Raw genomic sequence first — 14,247 nt, 5'->3', positions numbered from 1 at the left:
GGGGGGCCTTTCCTTCTCTCGTCTTCCTCCTTCCCTCCTTCTCCTAGTGGGAATAGGAAAGGGGGGAATCCTACTTGGACCGGGAGTCCAAGTAGGACTCCCCCCATCACGCGCCCCCCCTTGGGCTGACCACCTCTCCTCCCTCCTTTATATACGCGGGAAGGGGGCACCCCAAAGACACACCAAGCCTTCTCTTAGCCATGTGCGGTGCCCCCTCCACAATTACACACCTCGGTCATATCGTCGTAGTGCTTAGGTGAAGCCCTGCGCCGGTAACTTCATCATCACCATCGCCACGCCGTCGTGCTGACGGAACTCTCCCTTGTTATCAACCGGATCAAGAGATTGAGGGAATTCATCGAGCTGAACGTGTGTTGAACGCGGAGGTGCCGTACGTTTGGTGCTTGGATCGGTTAGATCGCGAAGATGTTCGACTACATCAACCGCGTTACTAAATGCTTCCGCTTTCGGTCTACGAGGGTGCGTGGACACACACTCCCCGCTCATTGCTATGCATCTCCCAGATAGATCTTGCGTGATCGTAGATTTTTTTTGAAATACTGCATTACCCAACAAAAGTTACTACCCCTCTCTCGCCCGTTGCATGCCCGGCAGAACGTGCACCCTCGGCGCATTCAAACACCTCCATTAAGAAACCTATTCCGGCCACACATCGGTTCACGAGCGGGTCTGTATTGGTACTGTAATAACAAGTGTTAGTGGTCACTTTACTTAAATTTAATTAGCTTTAATAGAAATTTATTCTTAAAACAAGCAATGCATTGGCTCATTCTATTAGTGCCACATGATCAACATGCACAACAATTAGAATTATTATTCTCAGGACGCACATGATCAGCACATTTGTCGCACTTTCACACAGATAATACTACCAAGTTTGAACTATTTGTGATGGTTGCTGTCCTCTGCATCATCATGCCATGTTTCCTAGCTTGCAAGATTCAGAACCAACAAATAAGATTCAAATAATAAGTACATCAAAGATGCCTACACATCTCATTGATTCCCAGTTTGCAAGATTCAGAACAAACAAATAAGATTCAGACAATAAGTACAACAAAGTTGCCTACACATCTCATTGATTCCTAGCTTGCAAGATTCAGAACCAACCCATTAGAGCCTTTTGATAAACTGAATATCGGGATTAAATCCATCTTGGCTAGTCGTGTCATACAACCCAAGAACTTGGTGAATGCTCTTGACCATCACAACATCTGTAATTGAGTATTCCTGTTTGAACAGATAAGAAAGAGCATGATTACTATAATAGTGGAACTAGTTGAAGCAAACTTTATTTCCAAAATGAGAAAATATTGCGATAGAATAGCTTTTTTTAAATAGAACGTTAGCACAGTATGACAAAGCACAATCATGTTGATAAAGGACAGTACTGACCGGTGTGAGGGGCCCTATGCCGCCATGACTCGATGTGGTGAACCTGTAACTCCACTCGGATGAGGCCATCCTGGAGATCCATGATTCAATTCACACGCCTTTTTCTGTAGTCCACCTAAAATGAAGCAAAGATTGCATCATTCAGCTAGCAAGAAGCACTTGCTCTTGTGAGCTGGCAGGTTCTTCTTTAGTAGTTGCACTAAAATTCAGCAACATCAATGTTGGTTGTCCTGCTCATGTAAGGTGCAACTATAATTTGCTTATCCTTTTGTGCAGTTCCACTAAAATAAAGTGCCACCGTGGTGACAGTGATGGCTCATCTTGCAAAGTCTAACAAAATGTTGCACGAGATTACCAGCAGAACTTGATGGAGATTTTGGAAACTCCAATCACCATTTTGCGCAGTTCCACCAAAATTGAGAGATGTTGCCCACGTGACATTTTAGTTGAACTGCACAAGACACTCATTCCAAAAAGTGTTTTGTGTAGTTCACCAAAAGGTCACAATAGTAACAAGGTGAAATGAATATCCCTATTTGCTCAAAAAGATAGAAAGTAAACAGTTGCTGGTCAATAAGAATATACGAAACATACAAGAAATGAAAAGAAGCATCTTAATTATGTTCATGGCAATCACGCAATGACGGTAGAAAATTTAAAACGTCAGCAATCCTTCATGTTACCAGAAGCATTACGATCAACAATGACATTCGTAAAATATGGGATTACTTTAATGGTGGCATTGCTTGTTTACCAGATACAGTAAATCAACAGCAGCTAAAGAGTTGGTTTAAGGGCATGGGACCGTGGGGACACCAGGTCACTCAGCAGCGTAAAGAAGCAACTTTGTTATCATACTAGGGAAAACAGTAGGAGTACCATTTGTAACACAGTTTCAATGCATCATATCACTGGAGGCATTAGATTAAACACTGGTTAGACATGTCCTTAAGGTAACAGTGTGATCGCTTCATTTTACACGCACCCTTACATTAACAATAGCAAAAAGTTGGTATAAGGACATGCGATAGTGTATGCATCAGCATAATGTACCTATAAGGAGGCATAAAGTGGTGATGCCGAGTTTGTTCATGCCCTGTGAGGGCAGCAAATCTAATCCTAGAGACCTTTTACTATGTGAGGGCAGCAAATCTAATCCTGGAAACCTTTTACTATGTGAAGGCAGCAAATCTAATCCTGGAGACCTTTTACTATGTGAGGGTAGCAAATCTAATCCTGGAGACCTTTTACTATGTGAGGGCAGCAAATCTAATCTGGACATACTCCGTTGACTTGTCCACCAGCCGCCACTTTCTATCCTTTTTTCAACCAATAATAGATATGTTCCTTATCCAGTTCGTACTGTGTTTTCCCATTATTTCCCTTTTCAACCAAGAGACCGGTTGGGTATCCGGTCTCTACTACTTCCCCTATTATTTCCTCTTTGAATCAAGTCCTAGATTTGAATGCATGAAGTAGCTTTACCTCTAATAATACTAAAAATTTAGGTGGATTTGGAAGAGCTGATGGAAGTAGAAAAAGATGCACATGCAGACACGTGGGGAGATGGGGCAATAGAGCAAGGCCGCTTTCGAAGAACTTGTACCTGAGGGTCGTCAGGATGTCGCCGGTGGCAGGTCAGATTTGTGCACAATATGACAGGGAGGAAGAAGGGTCGGGGGACCTCCTGAGCTGGCGCTGTGTCGGAGAGAATGACACAGGCAGAGGATCGGGCCCCGCCGGCAGCTGTGGGTTTCCTCCCTCGTTGGCGATGACCGCGTGAACGATGCACCTTAGTCCTCTACACACACCGGCCGAATGGATCCGGCCGAATCTGTGACCCGCGGTGAGCAGAGAGAAAATGTCACTACCGCTGTCTTGTTTAGATCTGGAGAGGATGAGAGAATGAAGAGAGCAACCCTAGTAAAGCAAGCTCTTCTCCCTCGTTTCTCTCTTCTAATTCTAAACTCAGCCGACACGCGGTGGCTAGGTGGGGAATTGCCGATGGTCGGTTTGCTCAACTGCGGCCCCACCTCATAGTGAAAACGTTACGACTAGAATAAAAATGACATATACTCCCTCTATTCCTAAATATAAGTCTTTTTAGATATTTCAAATGGAATACAACATACGGATGTATGTAGACATATTTTAGAGTGTAGATTCACTCATTTTGCTCCATATGTAGTCACTTTCTGGAATCTCTAGAAAGACTTATATTTGGGAATGGAGGGAGTACTATACTAAGAAAACAATAAGGCCACGAGGTGATGCAGTGCTGGTTACAGGAGGCAAGAAGAAGAGATGCATCCATCGACAACGTCCACCTCCAGGGCCACCAGTGCTTCAAAGAGTTCGTCACCTTGGAGGCCGATGAGGGTGGCAGGAAACGAGGAGCCTGGGCACGCGGGATGGATGTTGGGGAACGCAGTAATTTGAAAACTTTTCCTACGCATACGCAAGATCATGGTGATGCATAGCAACGAGAGGGGGGAGTGTCGTCCACGTACCCTCACAGACCGTTAAGCGGAAGCGTTATGACAACGCGGTTGATGTAGTCGTACGTCTTCACGATCGACCGATCCTCAGTACCAAACGTACGGCACCTCCGCGTTCAGCACACGTTCAGCTCGGTGACGTCCTGCGAACTCATGATCCAATAGAGCTCAAAAGAGAATTTCATCAGCATGACGGCATGGTGACGATGTCGATGAAGCTACCGTCGCAGGGCTTCGCCTAAGCACCGCTACAGTATGACCGAGGTGGATTATGGTGGAGGGGGGCACCGCACACGGCTGGGAGAGATCAATGATCAACTTGTCTGTTCTAGGGTGCCCCCGGCCCCCGTATATAAAGGAGTAAGGGGGGAGGACGGTCGGCCCTGTAGGGCGCGCCAGGAGTAGGACTCCTCCTAGTAGGAGTAGGACTCCTAGTAGGAGTAGGACTCCCCTCTTTCCTACTCCTACTAGGAGGAGGAAAGGAAGGGGGAGAAGAAGAAGGAAAGGGGGCGCCGCCCCCTTCCAAGTACAATTCGGACCAAAGGGGAGGGGTCGCGCGGCCTTCTCTGGCCGGCCCCTCTCTCTCTCCACTAGGGCCCAACAAGGCCCATTAATCCCTGGGGGGTTCCGGTAACCCCTCCGGCACTCCGGTAAAATCCCGATTTCACCCGGAACTCTTCCGATGTCCAAATGTAGGCTTCCAATATATCAATATTTATGTCTCGACCATTTCGAGACTCCTCGTCATGTCCGTGATCATACCCGGGACTTCGAACTACCTTCGGTACATCAAAACATATAGACTCATAATACCGATCGTCACAGAACTTTAAGCGTGCGGACCCTACGGGTTCGAGAACTATGTAGACATGACCGAGACACGTCTCCGGTCAATAACCAATAGCGGAACCTGTATGCTCATATTGGTTCCTACATATTCTACGAAGATCTTTATCGGTCAAACCGCATAACAACATATGTTGTTCCCTTTGTCATCGGTATGTTACTTGCCCGAGATTCGATCGTCGGTATCTCAATACCTAGCTCAATCTCGTTACCGGAAAGTTTCTTTACTCGTTCGGTAATGCATCATCCCGCAACTAGCTCATTAGTTGCATTGCTTGGAAGGCTTATAGTGATGTGCATTACCGAGAGGGCCCAGAGATACCTCTCTGATTATCAAAGTGACAAATCCTATTCTTGATCTATGCCAACTCAACAAGTACCATCAGAGACACCTGTAGAGCACCTTTATAATCACCCAGTTATGTTGTAATGTTTGGTAGCACACCAAGTGTTACTCCGGTAATCGGGAGTTGCATAATCTCATAGTCATAGGAACATGTATAAGTCATGAAGAAAGCAATAGCAGTAAACTAAAATGATCAAGCGCTAAGCTCACCAAAATGGGTCAAGTCAATCACATCATTCTCTAATGATGTGATCCCATTAATCAAATGACAACTCAAGTCTATGGTTAGGAAACATAACCATCATTGAGTTAACGAGCTAGTCAAGTATAGGCATACTAGTGACAATCTGTTTGTCCATGTATTCACACATGTATTATGTTTCCTGTTAATACAATTCGAGCATGAATAATAAACATTTATCATGATATCAGGAAATAAATAGTAACTTTATTATTGCCTCTAGGGCATATTTCCTTCAGTCTCCCACTTGCACTAGAGTCAATAATCTAGATTACACACTAATGATTCTAACACCCCTGGAGTCTTGGTGTTGATCATGTTTTGCTCGTGGAAGAGGCTTAGTCAGCGGGACTGCATGTTGGGGAACGTAGTAATTTCAAAAAAATCCTACGCACACGCAAGATCATGGTGATGCATAGCAACAAGAGGGGAGAGTGTGTCCACGTACCCTCGTAGACCGAAAGCCAAAGCGTTAGCACAACGCGGTCGATGTAGTCATACGTCTTCACGATCTGACCGATCAAGCACCGAATGCACGGCACCTCTGAGTTCTGCACACGTTCAACTCGATGACGTCCCTCGAACTCCGATCTAGCCGAGCTTTGAGGGAGAGTTCCGTCAGCACGACGGCGTGGTGACGATGATGATGTTCTACCGACGTAGGGCTTCGCCTAAGCACCGCTACGATATGACCGAGGTGGATTATGGTGGCGGGGGCACCGCACACGGCTAAAAGATCCAAGAGATCAATTGTTGTGTCTATGGGGTGCCCCCTCCTTCGTATATAAAGGGGGGGGGGAGGAGGGGCCGACCAAGGGGGGGCAATCCTACTCCAAGTAGGTTGTGCCCCCCTTTCCGATTCCAACTAGGAGAAGGGGGAAGGAGGAGGTGGAGAGAAAGAAGGAGAAGGGGGGCCACCGCCCCTTCCCTGCCCCAATTTGGATTGGGGCAAGGGGGGCCGCGCGCCACCTCCTGCCGCCTCTCCTCTTCCACCACTTGGGCCCATGAGGCCCAATAAGCCCCCCCCCCCCAGGGGGGGGTTCCGGTAACCCCCTGGTACTCTGGTATATATCCTATTACCCCCGAAACCATTCTGGTGTCCAAATATAGTCGGACCACATACATCTGTATGTATGATTTCCAACAAATCTGTTGCTCGCTCCATAGTTCCGGAGAACGGCGTTTTAGTCATCTTGCCCATGAGGCACGGTTCGCAAGTACCAAGCGATTCATAATCAAGTGGTTCCAAAAGTCCATCAGTATGGAGTTTCTTCATGTTCTTTACACCAATATGACCTAATCGGCAGTGCCACAAATAAGTTGCACTATCATTATCAACTCTGCATCTTTTGGCTTCAATATTATGAATATGTATATCACTACTATCGAGATTCAATAAGAATAGACCACTCTTCAAGGGTGCATGACCATAAAAGATATTACTCATATAAATAGAACAACCATTATTCTCTGATTTAAATGAATAACCGTCTCGCATCAAACTAGATCCAGATATAATGTTCACGCTCAATGCTGGCACCAAATAACAATTATTCAGGTCTAAAACTAATCCCGAAGGTAGATGTAGAGGTAGCGTGCCGACTGCGATCACAAAGACTTTGGAACCATTTCCCACGCGCATCGTCACCTCGTCAATAGCCAATCTTCGCTTAATCCGTAGTCCCTGTTTCGAGTTGCAAATATTAGCAACAGAACCAGTATCAAATACCCAGGTGCTACTGTGAGCATTAGTAAGGTACACATCAATAACATGTTTATCACATATACCTTTGTTCACCTTGCCATCCTTCTTATCCGCCAAATACTTAGGGCAGTTCCGCTTCCAGTGACCAGTCTGTTTGTAGTAGAAGCACTCAGTTTCAGGCTTAGGACCAGACTTGGGTTTCTTCTCTTGAGCAGCAACTTGTTTACCGTTCTTCTTTAAGTTCCCCTTCTTCTTCCCTTCACCCTTTTTCTTGAAACTAGTGGTCTTGTTGACCATCAACACTTGATGCTCCTTTTCGATTTCTACCTCCGCAGCCTTTAGCATTGCGAAGAGCTTGGGAATTATCTTATCCATCCCTTGCATATTATAGTTCATCACGAAGCTTTTGTAGCTTGGTGGCAGTGATTGAAGAACTCTGTCAATGACACTATCAACAGGAAGATTAACTCCCAGTTGAGTCAAGTGATTATGATACCCAGACATTTTGAGTATATGTTTACTGACAGAACTATTCTCCTCCATCTTGCAGCTATAGAACTTATTGGAGACTTCATATCTCTCAATCCAGGCATTTGCTTGAAATATTAACTTCAACTCCTGGAATTTCTCATATGCTCCATGACGTTCAAAATGTCGTTGAAGTCCCGGTTCTAAGCCGGAAAGCATGGCACACTGAACTACCGAGTAGTCATCAGCTTTACTCTGCCAAACGTTCTTAACGTTGTCAGCAGCATCTGCAGCAGGCCTGGCACCCAGCGGTGCTTCTAGGACATAATTCTTCTGTGCAGCAATGAGGATAATCCTCAAGTTACGGACCCTGTCCGTGTAATTGCTACCTTCATCTTTCAACTTTGCTTTCTCAAGGAACGCATTAAAATTCAACGGAACAACAACATGAGCCATCTATCTACAACCAACGTAGACAAGAAAAAAACTATCAGGTGCTAAGTTAATGATAAATTTAAGTTCAATTAATCATATTACTTAAGAACTCCCACTTAGATAGACATCCGTCTAATCCTCTAAGTGATCAGGTGATCCAAATCAACTAAACCATGTCCGATCATCACGTGAGATGGAGTAGTTTCAATGGTGAACATCACTATGTTGATCATATCTACTATATGATTCGCGCTCGACCTTTCGGTCTCAGTGTTCCGAGGCCATATCTGCATATGCTAGTCTCGTCAAGTTTAACCCGAGTATTCCGCGTGTGCAACTGTTTTGCACCCGTTGTATTTGAACATAGAGCCTATCACACCCGATCATCACGTGGTGTCTCAGCACGAAGAACTTTCGCAACGGTGCATACTAAGGGAGAACACTTATACCTTGATAATTTAGTGAGAGATCATCTTATAATGCTACTGTCAATCAAAGCAAGATAAGATGCATAAAAGATAAACATCACATGCAATCAATATAAGTGATATGATATGGCCATCATCATCTTGTGCTTGTGATCTTCATCTCCGAAGCACCGTCATGATCACCATTTTCACCAGCGCGACACTTTGATCTCCATCGTAGCATCGTTGTCGTCTCACCAACTTATGCTTCTACGACTATCGCTACCGCTTAGTGATAAAGTAAAGCATTACAGGGCGATTGCATTGCATACAATAAAGCGACAACCATATGGCTCCTGCCAGTTGCCGATAACTTGGTTACAAAACATGATCATCTCAGACAATAAAATATAGCATCATGCCTTGACCATATCACATCACAACATGCCCTGCAAAAACAAGTTGGACATCCTCTACTTTGTTGTTGCAAGTTTTACGTGGTTGCTATGGGTTGAGCAAGAACCGTACTTACCTGCGCATCAAAACCACAATGATAGTTCGTCAAGTTAGTGTTTTAACCTTCTTAAGGACCAGGCATAGCCACACTCGGTTCAACTAAAGTTGGAGAAACTGACACCCGCCAGCCACCTGTGTGCAAAGCATGTCAGTAGAACCAGTCTCGCATAAGCATACGCGTAATGTCGGTCTGGGCCGCTTCATCTAACAATACCGCCGAACCAAAGTATGACATGCTGGTAAGCAGTATGACTCGTATCTCCCACAACTCACTTTGGTTATACTCGTGCATATAACATCAACACATGAAACCTGGCTCTGATACCACTGTTGGGGAACGTAGTAATTTCAAAAAAAAAATCCTACACACACCCAAGATCATGGGGAGAGTGTGTCCACATACCCTCGTAGACCGAAAGCGGAAGCGTTAGCACAATGCGGTTGATGTAGTCATACGTCTTCACGATCCGACCGATCAAGCACCGAACGCACAGCACCTCTGAGTTCTGCACACGTTCAACTCGATGACGTCCCTCGAACTCCGATCTAGTCGAGCTTTGAGGGAGAGTTCCATCAGCACGACGGCGTGGTGACGATGATGATGTTCTACCGACGCAGGGCTATGAACTGCTACGATATGACCGAGGTGGATTATGGTGGAGGGGGGCACCGCACATGGCTAAAAGATCCAAGAGATGAATTGTTGTGTCTTTGCGGTGCCCCCTCCTTCGTATATAAAGGGGGGGAGGAGGAGGGGGCCGGCCAAGGGGAGGAGGCGCGCCGAAGGGGGGGGGGCAATCCTACTCCAAGTAGGTTTTGCCCCCCTTTCCTATTCCAACTAGGAGAAGGGGGAAGGAGGAGGTGGAGAGAAGGAAGGAGAAGGGGGGCCGCCGCCCCCTTCCCTTTCCCAATTCAGATTGGGGCAAGGGGGGCCGCGCGCCACCTACTTCCGCCTCTCTTCTTCCACCACTTGGGCCCATGAGGCCCAATAACCCCCCCCCCCCCCCGGGGGGGGGGGTCCGGTAACCCCCTGGTACTCTGGTATATATCCGATTACCCCTGAAACCATTCCGGTGTCCGAATATAGTCGTCCAATATATCAATCTTCATGTCTCGACCATTTCGAGACTCCTCGTCATGTCCGTGATCACATCCGGGACTCCAAACTACCTTCGGTACATCAAAACACATAAACTCATAATATAACCGACATCGAACTTTAAGCATGCGGACCCTACGGGTTCGAGAACTATGTAGACATGACCGAGACACATCTCCGGTCAATAACCAATAGCCGAACCTGGATGCTCATATTGGCTCCTGCATATTCTACGAAGATCTTTATCGGTCAAACCACATAACAACATACGTTGTTCCCTTTGTCATCGGTATGTTACTTGCCCGAGATTCGATCGTCGGTATCTCAATACCTAGTTCAATCTCGTTACCGGCAAGTCTCTTTACTCGTTCTGTAATACATCATCCCACAACTAACTCATTAGTTACAATGCTTGCAAGGCTTGAGTGATGTGTATTACCGAATGGGCCCAGAGATACCTCTCCGACAATTGGAGTGACAAATCATAATCTTGAAATACGCCAACCCAACAAGTACCTTCGGAGACACCTGTAGAGAACCTTTATAATCACCCAGTTATATTGTGACGTTTGGTAGCACACAAAGTGTTCCTCCGGTAAACGGGAGTTGCATAATCTCATAGTCATAGGAACATGTATAAGTCATGAAGAAAGCAATAGCAACAAACTAAATGATCAAGTGCTAAGCTAATGGAATGGGTCAAGTCAATCACATCATTCTCCTAATGATGTGATCCTGTTAATCAAATGACAACTCTTTGTCTAGGGTTAGGAAACATAACCATCTTTGATTCAACGAGCTAGTCAAGTAGAGGCATACTAGTGACACTCTGTTTTGTCTATGTATTCACACATGTATCATGTTTTCGGTTAATACAATTCTAGCATGAATAATAAACATTTATCATGATATAAGGAAATAAATAATAACTTTATTATTGCCTCTAGGGCATATTTCCTTCACTGCAATATTCAGATCCGTATGTATCTTGCATATCTCTATGTCTCCCACCTGGACTTGATCCCAGATGGAATTGAAGCGTCTCTTGATGTGCTTGGTTCTCTTGTGAAATCTGGATTCCTTTGCCAAGGCAATTGCACCAGTATTGTCACAAAAGATTTTCATTGGACCTGATGCACTAGGTATGACACCTAGATCGGATATGAACTCCTTCATCCAGACTCCTTCATTTGCCGCTTCCGAAGCAGCTATGTACTCCGCTTCACACGTAGATCCCGCCACGACGCTTTGTTTAGAACTGCACCAACTGAGAGCTCCACCATTCAATATAAACACGTATCCGGTTTGTGATTTAGAATTGTCCGGATCAGTGTCAAAGCTTGCATCGACGTAACCATTTACGACGGGCTCTTTGTCACCTCCATAAACGAGAAACATATCATTAGTCCCTTTCAGGTATTTCAGGATGTTCTTGACCGCTGTCCAGTGGTCCACTCCTGGATTACTTTGGTACCTCCCTGCTAAACTAATAGCAAGGCACAATTCAGGTCTGGTACGCAACATTGCATACATGATAGAGCCTATGGCTGAAGCATAGGGAACACTTTTCATTTTCCCTCTATCTTCTGCAGTGGTCGGGCATTGAATCTTACTCAACTTCACACCTTGTAATACAGGCAAGAACCCTTTCTTTGCTTGATCCATTTTGAACTTCTTCAAAACTTTATCAAGGTATGTGCTTTGTGAAATTCCAATTTAGCGTCCTGATCTATCTCTATAGATCTTGATGCCCAATATATAAGCAGCTTCTCCGAGGTCTTTCATTGAAAAATTCTTATTCAAGTATCCTTTTATGCTATCCAGAAATTCTATATCATTTCCAATCAACAATATGTCATCCACGTATAATATTAGAAATGCTACAGAGCTCCCACTCACTTTCTTGTAAATACAGGCTTCTCCAAAAGTCTGTATAAAACCATATGCTTTGATCACACTATCAAAACATTTATTCCAACTCCGAGAGGCTTGCACCAGTCCATAAATGGATCACTGGAGCTTGCACACTTTGTTAGCACCCTTTGGATCGACAAAACCTTCTGGTTGCATCATATACAACTCTTCTTCTAGAAATCCATTCAGGAATGCAGTTTTGACATCCATTTGCCAAATTTCATAATCATAAAATGCAGCAATTGCTAACATGATGCGGACAGACTTAAGCATCGCTATGGGTGAGAAAGTCTCATCGTAGTCAACCCCTTGAACTTGGAAAACCTTTCGCAACAAGTCGAGCTTTGTGGACAGTAACATCACCGCCAGTGTCAGTCTTCTTCTTGAAGAACCATTTATTCTTGATGGCTTGCTGATCATTGGGCAAGTCAACCAAAGTCCACACTTTGTTCTCATACATGGATCCCATCTCAGATTTCATGGCCTCAAGCCATTTTGCGGAATCTGGGCTCACCATCGCTTCTTCATAGTTCGTAGGTTCATCATGGTCAAGTAACATGACTGCCAGAACAGGATTACCGTATCACTCTGGTGCGGATCTTACTCCGGTTGACCTACGAGGTTCGGTAGTAACTTGATCTGAAGTTTCATGATCATCATCATTAGCTTCCTCACTAATTGGTGTAGGTGTCACAGGAACCGGTTTCTGTGATGAACTACTTTCCAATAAGGGAGCAAGTACAGTTACCTCATCAAGTTCTACTTTCCTCCCACTCACTTCTTTCGAGAGAAACTCCTTCTCTAGAAAGGATCCATTTTTAGCAACAAATGTCTTGCCTTTGGATCTGTGATAGAAGGTGTACCTAACAGTCTCCTTAGGGTATCCTATGAAGACACATTTCTCCGATTTGGGTTCGAGCTTATAAGGTTGAAGCTTTTTCACATAAGCGTTGCAGCCCCAAACTTTAACAAACGACAACTTTGGTTTCTTGCCAAACCACAGTTCATAAGGCGCCGTCTCAATGATTTTGACGGTGCCCTATTTAACGTGAATGCAGCTGTCTCTAAAGCATAACCCCAAAACGATAGCGGTAAATCAGTAAGAGACATCACAGATCGCACCATATCCAGTAAAGTACGATTACGATGTTCGGACACACCATTACGTTGTGGTGTTCCGGGTGGCGTGAGTTGCGGAACTATTCTGCATTGTTTCAAATGTAGACCAAACTCGTAACTCAAATATTCTCCTCCACGATCAGATCATAGAAACTTTATTTTCTTATTACGATGATTTTCCACTTGACTCTGAAATTCTTTGAACTTTTCAAATGTTTCAGATTTATGTTTCATTAAGTAGATATACCCATATCTGCTCAAATCATCTGTGAAGGTGAGAAAAAAACGATACCCACCGCGAGCCTCAATATTCAGCGGACCACATACATTAGTATGTATGATTTCCAATAAATCTGTTGCTCGCTCCATCGTTAAGGAGAATGGCGTTTTGGTCATCTTGCCCATTGATACGTCTCCAACGTATCTATAATTTTTGATTGCTCCATGCTATATTATCTACTGTTTTGGACATTATTGGGCTTTATTATCCACTTTTATATTATTTTTGGGACTAACCTATTAACCGGAGGCCCAGCCCTGAATTGCTGTTTTTTGCCTGTTTTAGGGTTTCGAAGAAAAGGAATATCAAACGGAGTCCAAACAGAATGAAACCTTCGGGAACGTGATTTTCTCAAGGAACAAGACCCGGGAGACTTGGACCCTATGTCAAGAAAGAAAAGAGGAGGCCACGAGGTTGGGGGCGCGCCTACCCTCCCAGGCGCGCCCTCCACCCTCGTGGGCCCCTTGTTGCTCCACCGACGTACTCCTTCCTCCTATATATACCTACGAACCCCTAAACGATCAGATACGGAGCCAAAACCCTAATTCCACCGCCGCTACTTTCTGTATCCACGAGATCCCATCTTGGGGCCTGTTCTGGAGCTCCGCCGGAGGGGGAATCAATCACGGAGGGCTTCTACAACAACACCATAGCCCCTTCGATGAAGTGTGAGTTGTTTACCTCAGACCTACAGGTCCATAGTTAGTATCTAGATGGCTTCTTCTCTCTTTTCGGATCTCAATACAATGTTCTCCCCCTCTCTTGTGGACAACTATTCGATGTAATCTTCTTTTTGCGGTGTGTTTGTTGAGACCGATGAATTGTGGGTTTATGATCAAGTATATCTATGAACACTATTTGAATCTTCTCTGAATTCTTTTATGTATGATTGGTTATCTTTGCAAGTCTCTTCGAATTATCAGTTTGGTTTGGCATACTAGATTGATCTTTCTTGCA

This window comes from Triticum urartu, chromosome 5 (assembly GCF_003073215.2).
Source record: "Triticum urartu cultivar G1812 chromosome 5, Tu2.1, whole genome shotgun sequence".
Taxonomy (NCBI): domain Eukaryota; kingdom Viridiplantae; phylum Streptophyta; class Magnoliopsida; order Poales; family Poaceae; genus Triticum; species Triticum urartu.
The sequence above is the reverse complement of the archived record's forward strand: the minus strand, read 5'-3'. Positions refer to the sequence as shown.